A 10,165-nucleotide genomic window follows, 5' to 3' on the forward strand; every position below is an offset into this window, starting at 1 on the left:
GAGATACATTTCTCTAATGTCTTTTTATAGCCTGACCCCTTTAAGTATCAGTTTAAATGTTAAGTGCTCCTGCCCTATTTCCCCAGATCCTTTCCTTCCCCAGCAGTAACATCATAATAGACACACATTATTGTAACATAAAACTCCTGATCTGTTGTTTACTGACTGCACTCTGCCCCCTTTTCCCACAGAATGGGAACTCCATAATGTTTGTTGGTTCTCATTAGTGATGTAATCAAGTACCTAGAAAAACGCTGGTACATAATAGGTGCTCAGTAAATATTAGTTGCTTGAATGGTGAAATTTAGCAGGGGAAGGCCATAGGGGACTCTCACCTAGAGTGAAGTTTGGTTACTTTAATCCACTTAAAACTCTCCAAGTCACCACCACCTTTTGGTGGTAATGATTGAGACTAAAATTTGACAATGAATAATAGCTTCTGGCGCTGAGAAGTTCTGGGCACACACAGATGGATAAGACAAGCCCTTCTCTCCAGGAGCTCCCAGTCAACAGAGAGGAGATGGACACGCTGAAGAAACACATACCATCAGCCGTGCGCAATGTTTGTGATAAAGGGTAGGGCATCGGGCCCAGCAAGGCCCACTGGGGGAGGAGAAGTCTTCCCAGAAGAAGTGGTTTCTGAACTGTCCCTTCCTACATTGGAAGGAGGGCGTGGCAAAGATGGGTGTGGACTGCAGGCAGGGAGAGAAAATGGCGAGAAATGAGTGAAACTCATACTACACCCAAGCCTGGGGCAGGAAATGTGCTCTGATTCCCTCCTTCAATTTTCTTGTCCAGGCTGACCTGAAGACATCTCCATGAGTTCCCTCATTCATTCTTTGCCTCCAGAACATTCTCCCTTACCTAGCCAAGTGGATTGGGTTTCAAGACAAAAAGACTCACAGCCTCCTTTGGTTACCAGTTCTCATATCATTCAATGCCATCATCTGGAAATATCTGTAGGCTCTTATTTAAGCCAATTTTGGTTTCTGTATAATGCCAAACCCTTGTACCCTGTGCCTATCACTAGATGTCACCCCCACACACTGCATGCCTAGAAAGAGGATGGTGCTTCAGTTCTCACCCTCCATAATTCCCCTCCTCACCTCCAAATTGCTCTTGATATAGCTGGGTGCTGTGGCAGGTGCCTGTAGTCCCAGCTACTTGGGAGGCTGAGGCAAGAGAATCGCCTAAGCCCAAGAGCTGGAGCTTGCTGTGAGCTGTGACACTACAGCACTCTACTGAGGGCAACAAAGTGAGACTCTGTCTCCAAAAAAAGTTGCTCCTGATTAGTGCTCCCGGGGCCAACCATCAATTCTTTTCTCTTCTAGATCCTCCTGAATAATTCCTTCAGAAGAGAGAGGATAGCTCAGAGAAAAATGCAATCCGAAGGGCACTCTTTTCCCAGCCTGAAACTCCATCTTTGACACTCCAGTGCCAACTTGCCACACTCAGATGCAAGTTGACCAGCACATACATAGTTTCTCTTTTAAGGGTTTCAACAGTCTCGAGGACAGATTGCTTTCTTTCCAGCCCAAACTGGAGAGACAAAGAGACCTTTCCATTGCAACCAAGTAATCTGAAGTTTCTCCATAAGCCAAATTTGATTGAGCTAATACTGACCTTTTCCACAGGCACAGCTTCCAAAGATATCTTTTAGCTGCAAGCATAATATTAGTCAAAGCTCCACCTCTGCAGTAGCAGCTCACCCACCCTCTCTTTTCTCTTCCTTCCAGGCTGAAGGAGAATGGGGAGTATTTCTGATTCTCCACAGCCGATGTATGCCCCAGAAGGTCCCATTGTTTAGACCTGGCCTGGCATCATGTGACAACCCCCCCTCCCCCGCCACATACACAGACACGCATATACTGGGTGAGTCTCACTGTTTGAAGGTTCCATATTTGATTTTATCAAGGCTGTTCTGGCCATATGGTAAGAGCAATGTACCTTGGCAAGAGGCAATCCAGGTTCAACTTCTGGGCCATCTAATTGCCAATGGCATTACCCTAGGTTCCTCTAAATCTGTAAAAATGAGCATAATAATAGTACCTACTCCAGGGGGTTGGTTGGGCCTTTGGGGGAGAGTGTAGAGCAGAAGCCACTAAATGGCGGCCATAGTATTGCTTTGGTCCCTCAAGTTTCACTATCAATTTGCTCTTAGTCATCAGGAAAGCCCTTTGCTTAGAAAACTGTTTATGAAAACCTGCACCAGATATCATAAATGATCACAAGGAATCTGACTATGGGAAATAGTGGTGATGGGAATCTCTGAGGGATATGTCCCAGGAGAATCCTCCCAGGGGCCTCAGCAGCCTGGCCCTGCGGTATAGGTAGGAGAGAATGGGAAAGGAAGTTTACAGTTTTTCGGTTATACTATGACTCAGAACCTACTCAAACTAGAGAAGCCTCTGGAAAAAGGCCAGGAAGCAACCTCCACCTGCTGCATTTCACCATCCTATTCACACATTCATTCATCAAATAGTAAATGAGCTCCAAATACTGAGAATACAGCAGTGGATGAGATTCTTGGCTGGGAGCTTACCCATATAGTCTGCCAGTCTATTTGAACTTGTTGACTTTTAAGAATCATATTCTTCATGATCACCTATACCAAATGCTGAAAAAGGAACTGTCCAACTCTCCAACCCTAAAATAGGAGGGAAGGAGGGAAAGAGGGAGGGAAGGAAGGAAGGAAGAAAGAAATTGATTTACTAAACAGTAAAGAAAACAGAATAAAGAAACCAAGTGCAAGAAGCATGACACCAGTCACACTGTAGACGTCCTTTTCTTTTCCTACAGTGCCAGCAAGCTTTCAGAGCTTCCAAAAGAGCCATCTTCTAGTGCTCAGGTCCTTCCTTAGCAAGCTCTCCCTTGCTCACACCCACCCAGGACAGGCTCAGAGGAGAGGAGGAGGATAGATTTATCCCCATTTCAGCGAAGCTGGCATAAGAAGAGCATTTTCTGCCTATAGTCTTAGTAACGGGGTCAAAGTTATTTGCTCTCATCTCCCTGCCTGATTCTTCATTAAATGAAAAAGGATTACATTTAAAATTCCCAGGCTCTTCGTAACTCCTAAAGCAGATATTGACCATGACCTCTTGGGCAGGCTCTGAGGCTGCTGAGGCCCAGTGTTAGCCTCATGCACCATCAACGCCTTGGTTATGGCCACCCATTTCTCCTAAGTTGCTTGAGATACAGGATTCTTGGAATATTTGTTTCTTGTGGTCCCAGTCAGAACCACAAGCACCCAAAACCACAAAGAATCTGTGGCCATAATTTTGACAATGAGAACAGCTGTTCCTGAGTGTCAGGGTTTCAATTTTTGGCTTCTTTTGTCATTCAAGATGATAGTTTAATCGAAAATCTCTTCAAAGGAGGAAACTGGTTTCCATACTAGGGGGGCATGGTAATCTATATCCTGTCAACTCCAGGAATGTTCTTATAACATTCTTGGTTTACTGCAATCTTGCCCTGCTTTCATACTCCTCCAGGATCCTGAAAGGAATATTTTTTGGAGTATTTTTCTGGAATCTCTGCAATTTTGTCATTTTAAGAATTTAACATAAATGAAATTATCGTTTTCACCCAGTATAATCCCCTGGAGATTCACCAAAGTTACTGGAACATCAATAGTTGGTGAATCTGGCCAGGTGTGGTGGCTCATGCCTGTAATCCTAGCACTCTGGGAGACCGAGGAAGGTGGGTTGCCCTGAGGTCACGGGTTTGAGACCAGCCTGAGCAAGAGCAAGACCCCTGTCTCTAAAAAATATAGCTGGGCGTTGTGGGCAGGCACCTATAGTCCCAGCTACTTGGGAGGAGGCTGAGGCAAGAGAATCACTTGCACCCAAGAGTTGGAGGTTGCTATGAGCTGTGATGCCACAGCACTCTACGGAGAGTGATAAACCGAGACCCTGTCTCAAAAAAAAAAAATAGTTGCTGAATCTGTTCCAGCACTTATAATTTTCCCTGCTCTGAGGGTCTCTGAGGGGAGAGGACAATCCCCTTGCCTGAGGATTCAAGGAATTCCCAGGCTTAACACTGGGAAGCCTTCCTCTGTGCTCACCTCAGGAAGAGGGAGTCAAGGTTAACTCAACGTCTGACAGGTCCGAGGAGTGGAGGCTCCACTAAAATGCCCGTTGCATGAGAACAGGGCTGTGTCTGTTTTTTGCTGCTCTGGTCAGAGCTTAGCACACAGTTGGAGTTCAACAAATATGTGTTGAATGGTGGTGTTGATCATTTATACAGGGAACATGAAAGAAGGTCCAGGTTTGGAGATAAAGACCATGAGTTGATTTTTGTATCTTCTGAGTTTTAGGTACCTTTAAATAGCCAACAAGAGTTGTCAGGAAGCCTTCAGAGATTGGAGCTAACAGAATTAAAATCCATGAGTCCTTTGTTACTGGTGATCATTGAAGCTAGAACACAGAGGAGATTCATTCATTCTGAGCACAAGGTGAACAAAACGAAGTTGTTGCCCTCATGGAGCTTGTCATCTAATGGAGAACGACAGAAAATGACTAACCAAACCAATGAACAGATCCAATTTTGACAATAGCACTTACAACCACTCGACCTTCTCTTCATTAAAATACCTAAGCTAAGGTATAGAGACGAATAGTCTGATTTTCTAAGAAAAGATTTGGTCTAAAAATATTAATGTGTGGGCCATCCATGTACGGGGGAAATACAGATTGCCAGGGTTGGGGTGGGGTTTCTCTTTTTTGTAGACTTGCATGTGAAATTTTGACTAGTTAGGTACCCTTTGAGTAGAGGGTACAAGGTACCCTGTACAAGGCAGGTACTCTTCATTTGAAGCAAATGAAGCAATAATGCACGTGGCTGTATTAAGGAAGAGTGTTCCTATTAAGGAAATAGCAGCTGCAAAAGTCCCAAGGCAGGAACATACTCAGCCCGGTGGGACCAGCAGGAGGCCCATGTGGCAAAGGGAGGGAGTGATTTGGAGATGACGTCATTGAGCTATGCCTGGGGCTAGGGTCAGGTCTTATAGAATTTTGTCCTTCACTCTGAGAACTTTGGCTTTTACTGTGAATGAGAAGGGAGCCATCGGAGGGTCCTGAGCAGGGTGGTAACATGTCTGACTTAGATTTTAGAAGCATCACTCTGGCTGTTGGGTTGAGTATAGAAGAGGGAGAAGCAGAGAGGCCAATGAGGAGAGTCGGGCCACAAAGCCAGTGGGCAGAGGTGGTGAGAACTCACCAGATTCCTGCTCTACAGGATTTGAAGGTAGTGCTGGTGGGATTTGCCAAGGGACTGGTTGTGGGGAGTGACACAAGGGTCCTTGTCTGAGGACCAGAAGAATAGAGGTCCCATTCACTGACATGTAGAAGGCTGAGGGAGAGGAGGTTTTAGGGGAGAATCATGATTTTCACTTTGCACACTTTTAGTATTGAATATTCAGGCTAAGAGGTCAGAATGAACTGAGTCGAGCACAGAGTGGAAAGAGAAGAGAGGGGCTAGGGCTGAGCCCCAGGGTCGAGTCACACACACGAGCTTGCAACGGAAATGGAGAGAAAGTGACCAAAGAGGAGGAAATCTGGACAATGTTGACACATAGATGAGGGAAGAAAGTTTTGAGAAAAGAAGAGTCTGAGATCTGGCTCTGGTTCTCTACACTGAGAACTAGAAATTGTTCTTTGGCTAAAGCAACATGGAGGCCGGTCATCGGTGAAATTAGCAACAGGCCTTCAGGGAAGCGACACCAGCACCTGGACAAAGAGGGTGGAGGGAGGTGAGGAAAAGGAGAGATGGCAGTAAACACTTTCAGGAAGTCTGGGCATGGAGGGGAACTGTACAAGGCAGTTACTATGATTTCCATTTCACAGTTTAGAAATCGAGTCCCAGAGAGTTCACTTGCCCAAGGTCATGCAGATAATAAGTGGTGAAACTGAGATTTGAAATCAGGGTGGTGTGACCCCAGATCCCAAGCTTTTCCACTTCACAACGGATATCATTCTAGCTCCTGTGAACCCACGAGGACGAGAAGTGACAGATCAAAAATATCATAGAGGTGGAGAGGAACTCTCTGGCACAGTAGAGAAGTAAAGGCGGGGACAGGGGAGACCTAAACTAGCCACCTTTCCAGATGGCGGGGAGAGCAGGCAGTTTTCCTGGGGGTTGGGGATCTCTAGTTGGCTTCCCAGGGAGGGGCCTGCAGCACCATCACAACTATGCAAATATTGTGCTTCCAAAAATATCATTTCTCCTCCATCTCCAGCCCCTCAATCCCAAAACAATCTGTATCAATTTGCATATTTACTGTTCTGTGGGCGCACAGGGTGAGCAAGCGAGAGGCTTTGCAAATGCTTGAGTTTGTAAGGCCTTCCCTCAAGTCTTGACTTCTGTTGGCGTCAACAAAGATGTATTGTGCCGCGCACAGCAATGCGCTCCGGGGAGAACAGGGTGGATAATCACAGTTCATGCTGCAGGAGAATCACAGTGTGGGAAAATGCTCACGCTGCACGAAATCTGTGATCCAGACAGAGAGAGGGCAGCGGTAAAGGAGAAAAAGGGAGGAAGGGAAAGAAAAGCCTTGAAAATGTATTGTTCTCAACCTGTGAGTCTCGACCCCTTTTTAACAATGAAAATACATTGCAGCCTTAGGAAAGTTGAGATCCACTGTAACTAAGTAACTAAGATATCAACAGAGGCCAACTCTGGCAGGTTGGGTTGCTGATAATTTATTTTTCTTTCTAATAGCTCTCTAGAATCCCTAGGTTTTCTACAAGGTAGATGCGTTACTTTCATAATTAAAATGGCAATAGATGATATTTTAAAATAGAAACATGAAGCATAATGTTGGTCCTCCAGGGGCTTAGCATCTACTGGGGTAGATGAATAGAGAAAAGTAGCCAGAATCCACGGCAGGCTGAGACTCTGCTTTCTGGGGCCCTGTCTGCAGAACGGGCTGGCTCATGCCCGCGCAGACTCCTGTGCCTCCCGTCCTGCCATGTCGGCCTTCTTAACCTTCATCTCTGCTACCTGCTGGGCTGGGCTTGGCAGGTGCTCAGCCAGCCTCACCTACCCAGAGACTGGAAGTGGGGCAGGGCCAGGAGGGGATATGACTGGGCACAGGTCACTCTTGGGAGCCATATGGAGAGATGCCTACAGCATTGGGGCCCGGAAGGACTTTCTATGGTAGAATCTGCATCTCGGGGCTGGGAGGACAATACAGGAGGCAGGAGCAGTGGAGGATGGATCCAGGCTCAGTGTGTATTATGTGTGTCCCGGAGAGAGGTAGTGTAGACAGTCCTTGTTGCCAGGGGCAGAAGCTATAGCATCTGGGCCTGGCCCTGCCGTGGAGCTCTCCAGCCAGCCCCAAGTGCTCTCAGGGCTTCAGTGTCCTCATTTGTAAAATAGTGCCAGGCTGTGACATCACAGGCCTGTGAGGTTCTCTAGTCTTTTGAGGACTAGGAAAACACACACATATGTGTGTGAGCATTTTGGAGATTGCCCAGCCCTACACCTGGTTCCGTAGAAGAGAACTGATAACTCCGAAAGAGGGCTGGGGACTTGCCAGAGTGCCCTAGTGGGACCAGGATTTCCTGCCACTTTGGTGCGTATTTACACATACGGGAGCCCTGGAATGGATTTGGGGGGGTACGGGAAATGTTAGGGCATCAAAAACAGGGCAGGGACTGTGGCCAGCCTGCTGCCTTCCTTCCTCTCTCCCTGGTGGAGCAGACATCACAGTGGGGACAGACTTGCCGCAGAGTCCTGTGGCAGCCCCAGAGAGTGAGGCCCTGGCCAGGGGAGCATCACCCAACCTGTTGTTGCTCTAGCCTCTGGACGTGAGGGTGTGGGCTGGGCTTGCTCATCGTCCTGTCCTGCTGTCCTGGGGCCCATGTGTGGACTGCCATGGTCTCTGGAAGGACACTGAATATTAACACATGTGTTGTGTGCTTTACAAGGCTGCCTGGCTGAGGGGGATGTGGGGGCTACAAGCCCAGCCCCACTCTGCTGGCCAAGCCAGGGTCCCCAGCTCAAGCCACCTTCATCTAGAGGGGACTTCTTTCCTAATCTGCACAAAGGTGCTCTAAGTGTCTGGTGGCTGCAACTCAGAGCCCTGGGAAGGACATACCTTTGCTCACATATGAGATTGAGCACAGCCCTGTCCACAGAAGGAGGTTTCATGCTGTGGGAGGCAGCACCATCCCTCAGCTCTGCTGCCCCTACCCTGACACGGAACCAGCCACGGGTTAGCTTGGGGCACTAGGCTGAACCCACAGATCCACCCTGCAGTCCCCATGCCCTACAGGGAAGGCAAGGCCCTCGGCCACCTCCTTCTGGAGGGTCTCTTACGCTCAGTGTTTTCCTCTAAACACAGCAATGGCAAAGGAGGAGGTGTCCTGGGACAGAGTGGGATGTGAGTCCTGACAGGGGGTGGGGAGCACTGGCGAGAGGGAAGGAGGGGAGGATGGTACTGCCCAGAACCACTCCACTGAGCCACCCCATGTCTACTGGTTGTTCCGCCCGGGGTCCATGAGGAAGCCAGCCAGAGGTGACAGACAGCGGTGAGTCCAGGTGCCACCAGAGAATTCACAGCAGCAGGGAGAGTGGAATCAAACCACACCCTTTCCCTGTCCTCCAGGACCCTCCTTAGGCCTGTCACTCCTTGGGAGTTTTAGGGGTCTGTCCCAGCACCCAGTGTCTTCCAGAATCACACCTGCCCTCAGAGGCCTGGCTCTGCCTCCGCTTCGGGTCTTTGACCTTGCAAGACTAGATTCTCTCCTTCCCGACCTGAGAGGTGGAGCACGGTGCTCAGTTAGCTGCAGCTGGAATTAATTGGGAAATTAGGAAAAAACAAAAAATAAAAGCAAGGCCTAGCGCCTACCCTAGACTAGTGGAATTGGAATCTTTGGGGGCCGGGGTGAGTTCTTAAGACTTCAGGGAGGTTTAGATCTAACCTACCCCAAATTTATTTCCAACCTTATTTCACTTACCTGGTCCCAGGTCCTCCTCTGAAGTTCCCGCCTACATAATTTGTCCTCACAATGGTAGAATGAGCTGAGCATTGCCCATCTTCCCTTTGCAGTCATGGTGGCTCAAAGGGGCAGAGCATGGGCTGAGGTTAGGGGTGCCGAGTCTTGGCTCCGGGCTTGAACCCAGGCCTCCTGAGCCTGCTGTTTGCTTGGCCTCCCCTGTGCGGGAAGAACTGCCGGTCTCAGGTCCCCAAAACAAGGGCGGCTGAGCTCAGATAGCAGCAGTCCTAACTGGGCAGAGAGCCGGGCCATCAGGAAAGGCCCTGCCCTCACACCTCAAGTCTCTGCTCCTGGATTCCAGCTCCAGGAGGCAGGGGATGGCTGAGATGTCCTCTGGACAGGTCACAGGTCCTTCTCTTCCCACCCCATCTTCCTGCCAGCAGACTCAGGAGACCACTGGTAGCAGGTGCTACAACTCTCCAACAGTGAGAGCTTACTCCCAAGCAAGAAAGAACTGCACACTGATGAGAACAAGGTGACTCCCTGCCAATTCCTGGTAGCCCAGGGCAGCACAGAGTGGGAGAGGCTGCTGCTGGCCCACAGGTGGACATGGACTGCTACACAGCAGCTGCACATGCCTCTTCATCACACCTGGGACCAGCAGCCAGCCCTCTGTCCTGCTTTTGGCTCATTGCATTGAAGCCGTAGGTTGGCGGGACCCCCTCCACTTTGCAGCCCCACTTGGACGTCCTGCTGGCTGACAGCCTTGCAGACTTTGGTGCTCGCAGAGGCAGAACTGCATACCCTGTGCCCAGATGCCCACCCACAGGAGCTGGCGGTGTTGGCACTGCTGTGGTGTGGTACTCACCCCGGTCCTGCCAAGTAGTCAGGGTGGAAGCCCCTTTGGAGGTGGTCCAGAGAGGTGCCTTCCCAAGCACCATAACCCTTCTGGAGCATTATTAAGATGCTGTGCACACAGCAAGGTGTACTGGACATCTGTCCATCTGGCTGCCCTCAAGGGCATCACAGCCATCCCACAAGTGCTGGTCAAGGCTGGCCCCCAGCTGGACTCACACCATACTGTGTGATTGTTGGGTTAATCCATTTCAGGATGGAGTGGGCTGCACACTGCTCTTGCAGCTGATGCTCCTGAGCCAAAATCAAGGCACTGTGACCCCCTCTAGAAGGCAAAGAGCCCTTTTTTGCCATTCTGGGGGGTGTTGAGT

The sequence above is a fragment of the Nycticebus coucang genome, chromosome 6 (genome assembly GCF_027406575.1).
Source record: "Nycticebus coucang isolate mNycCou1 chromosome 6, mNycCou1.pri, whole genome shotgun sequence".
NCBI classification, from domain to species: Eukaryota; Metazoa; Chordata; class Mammalia; order Primates; family Lorisidae; genus Nycticebus; species Nycticebus coucang.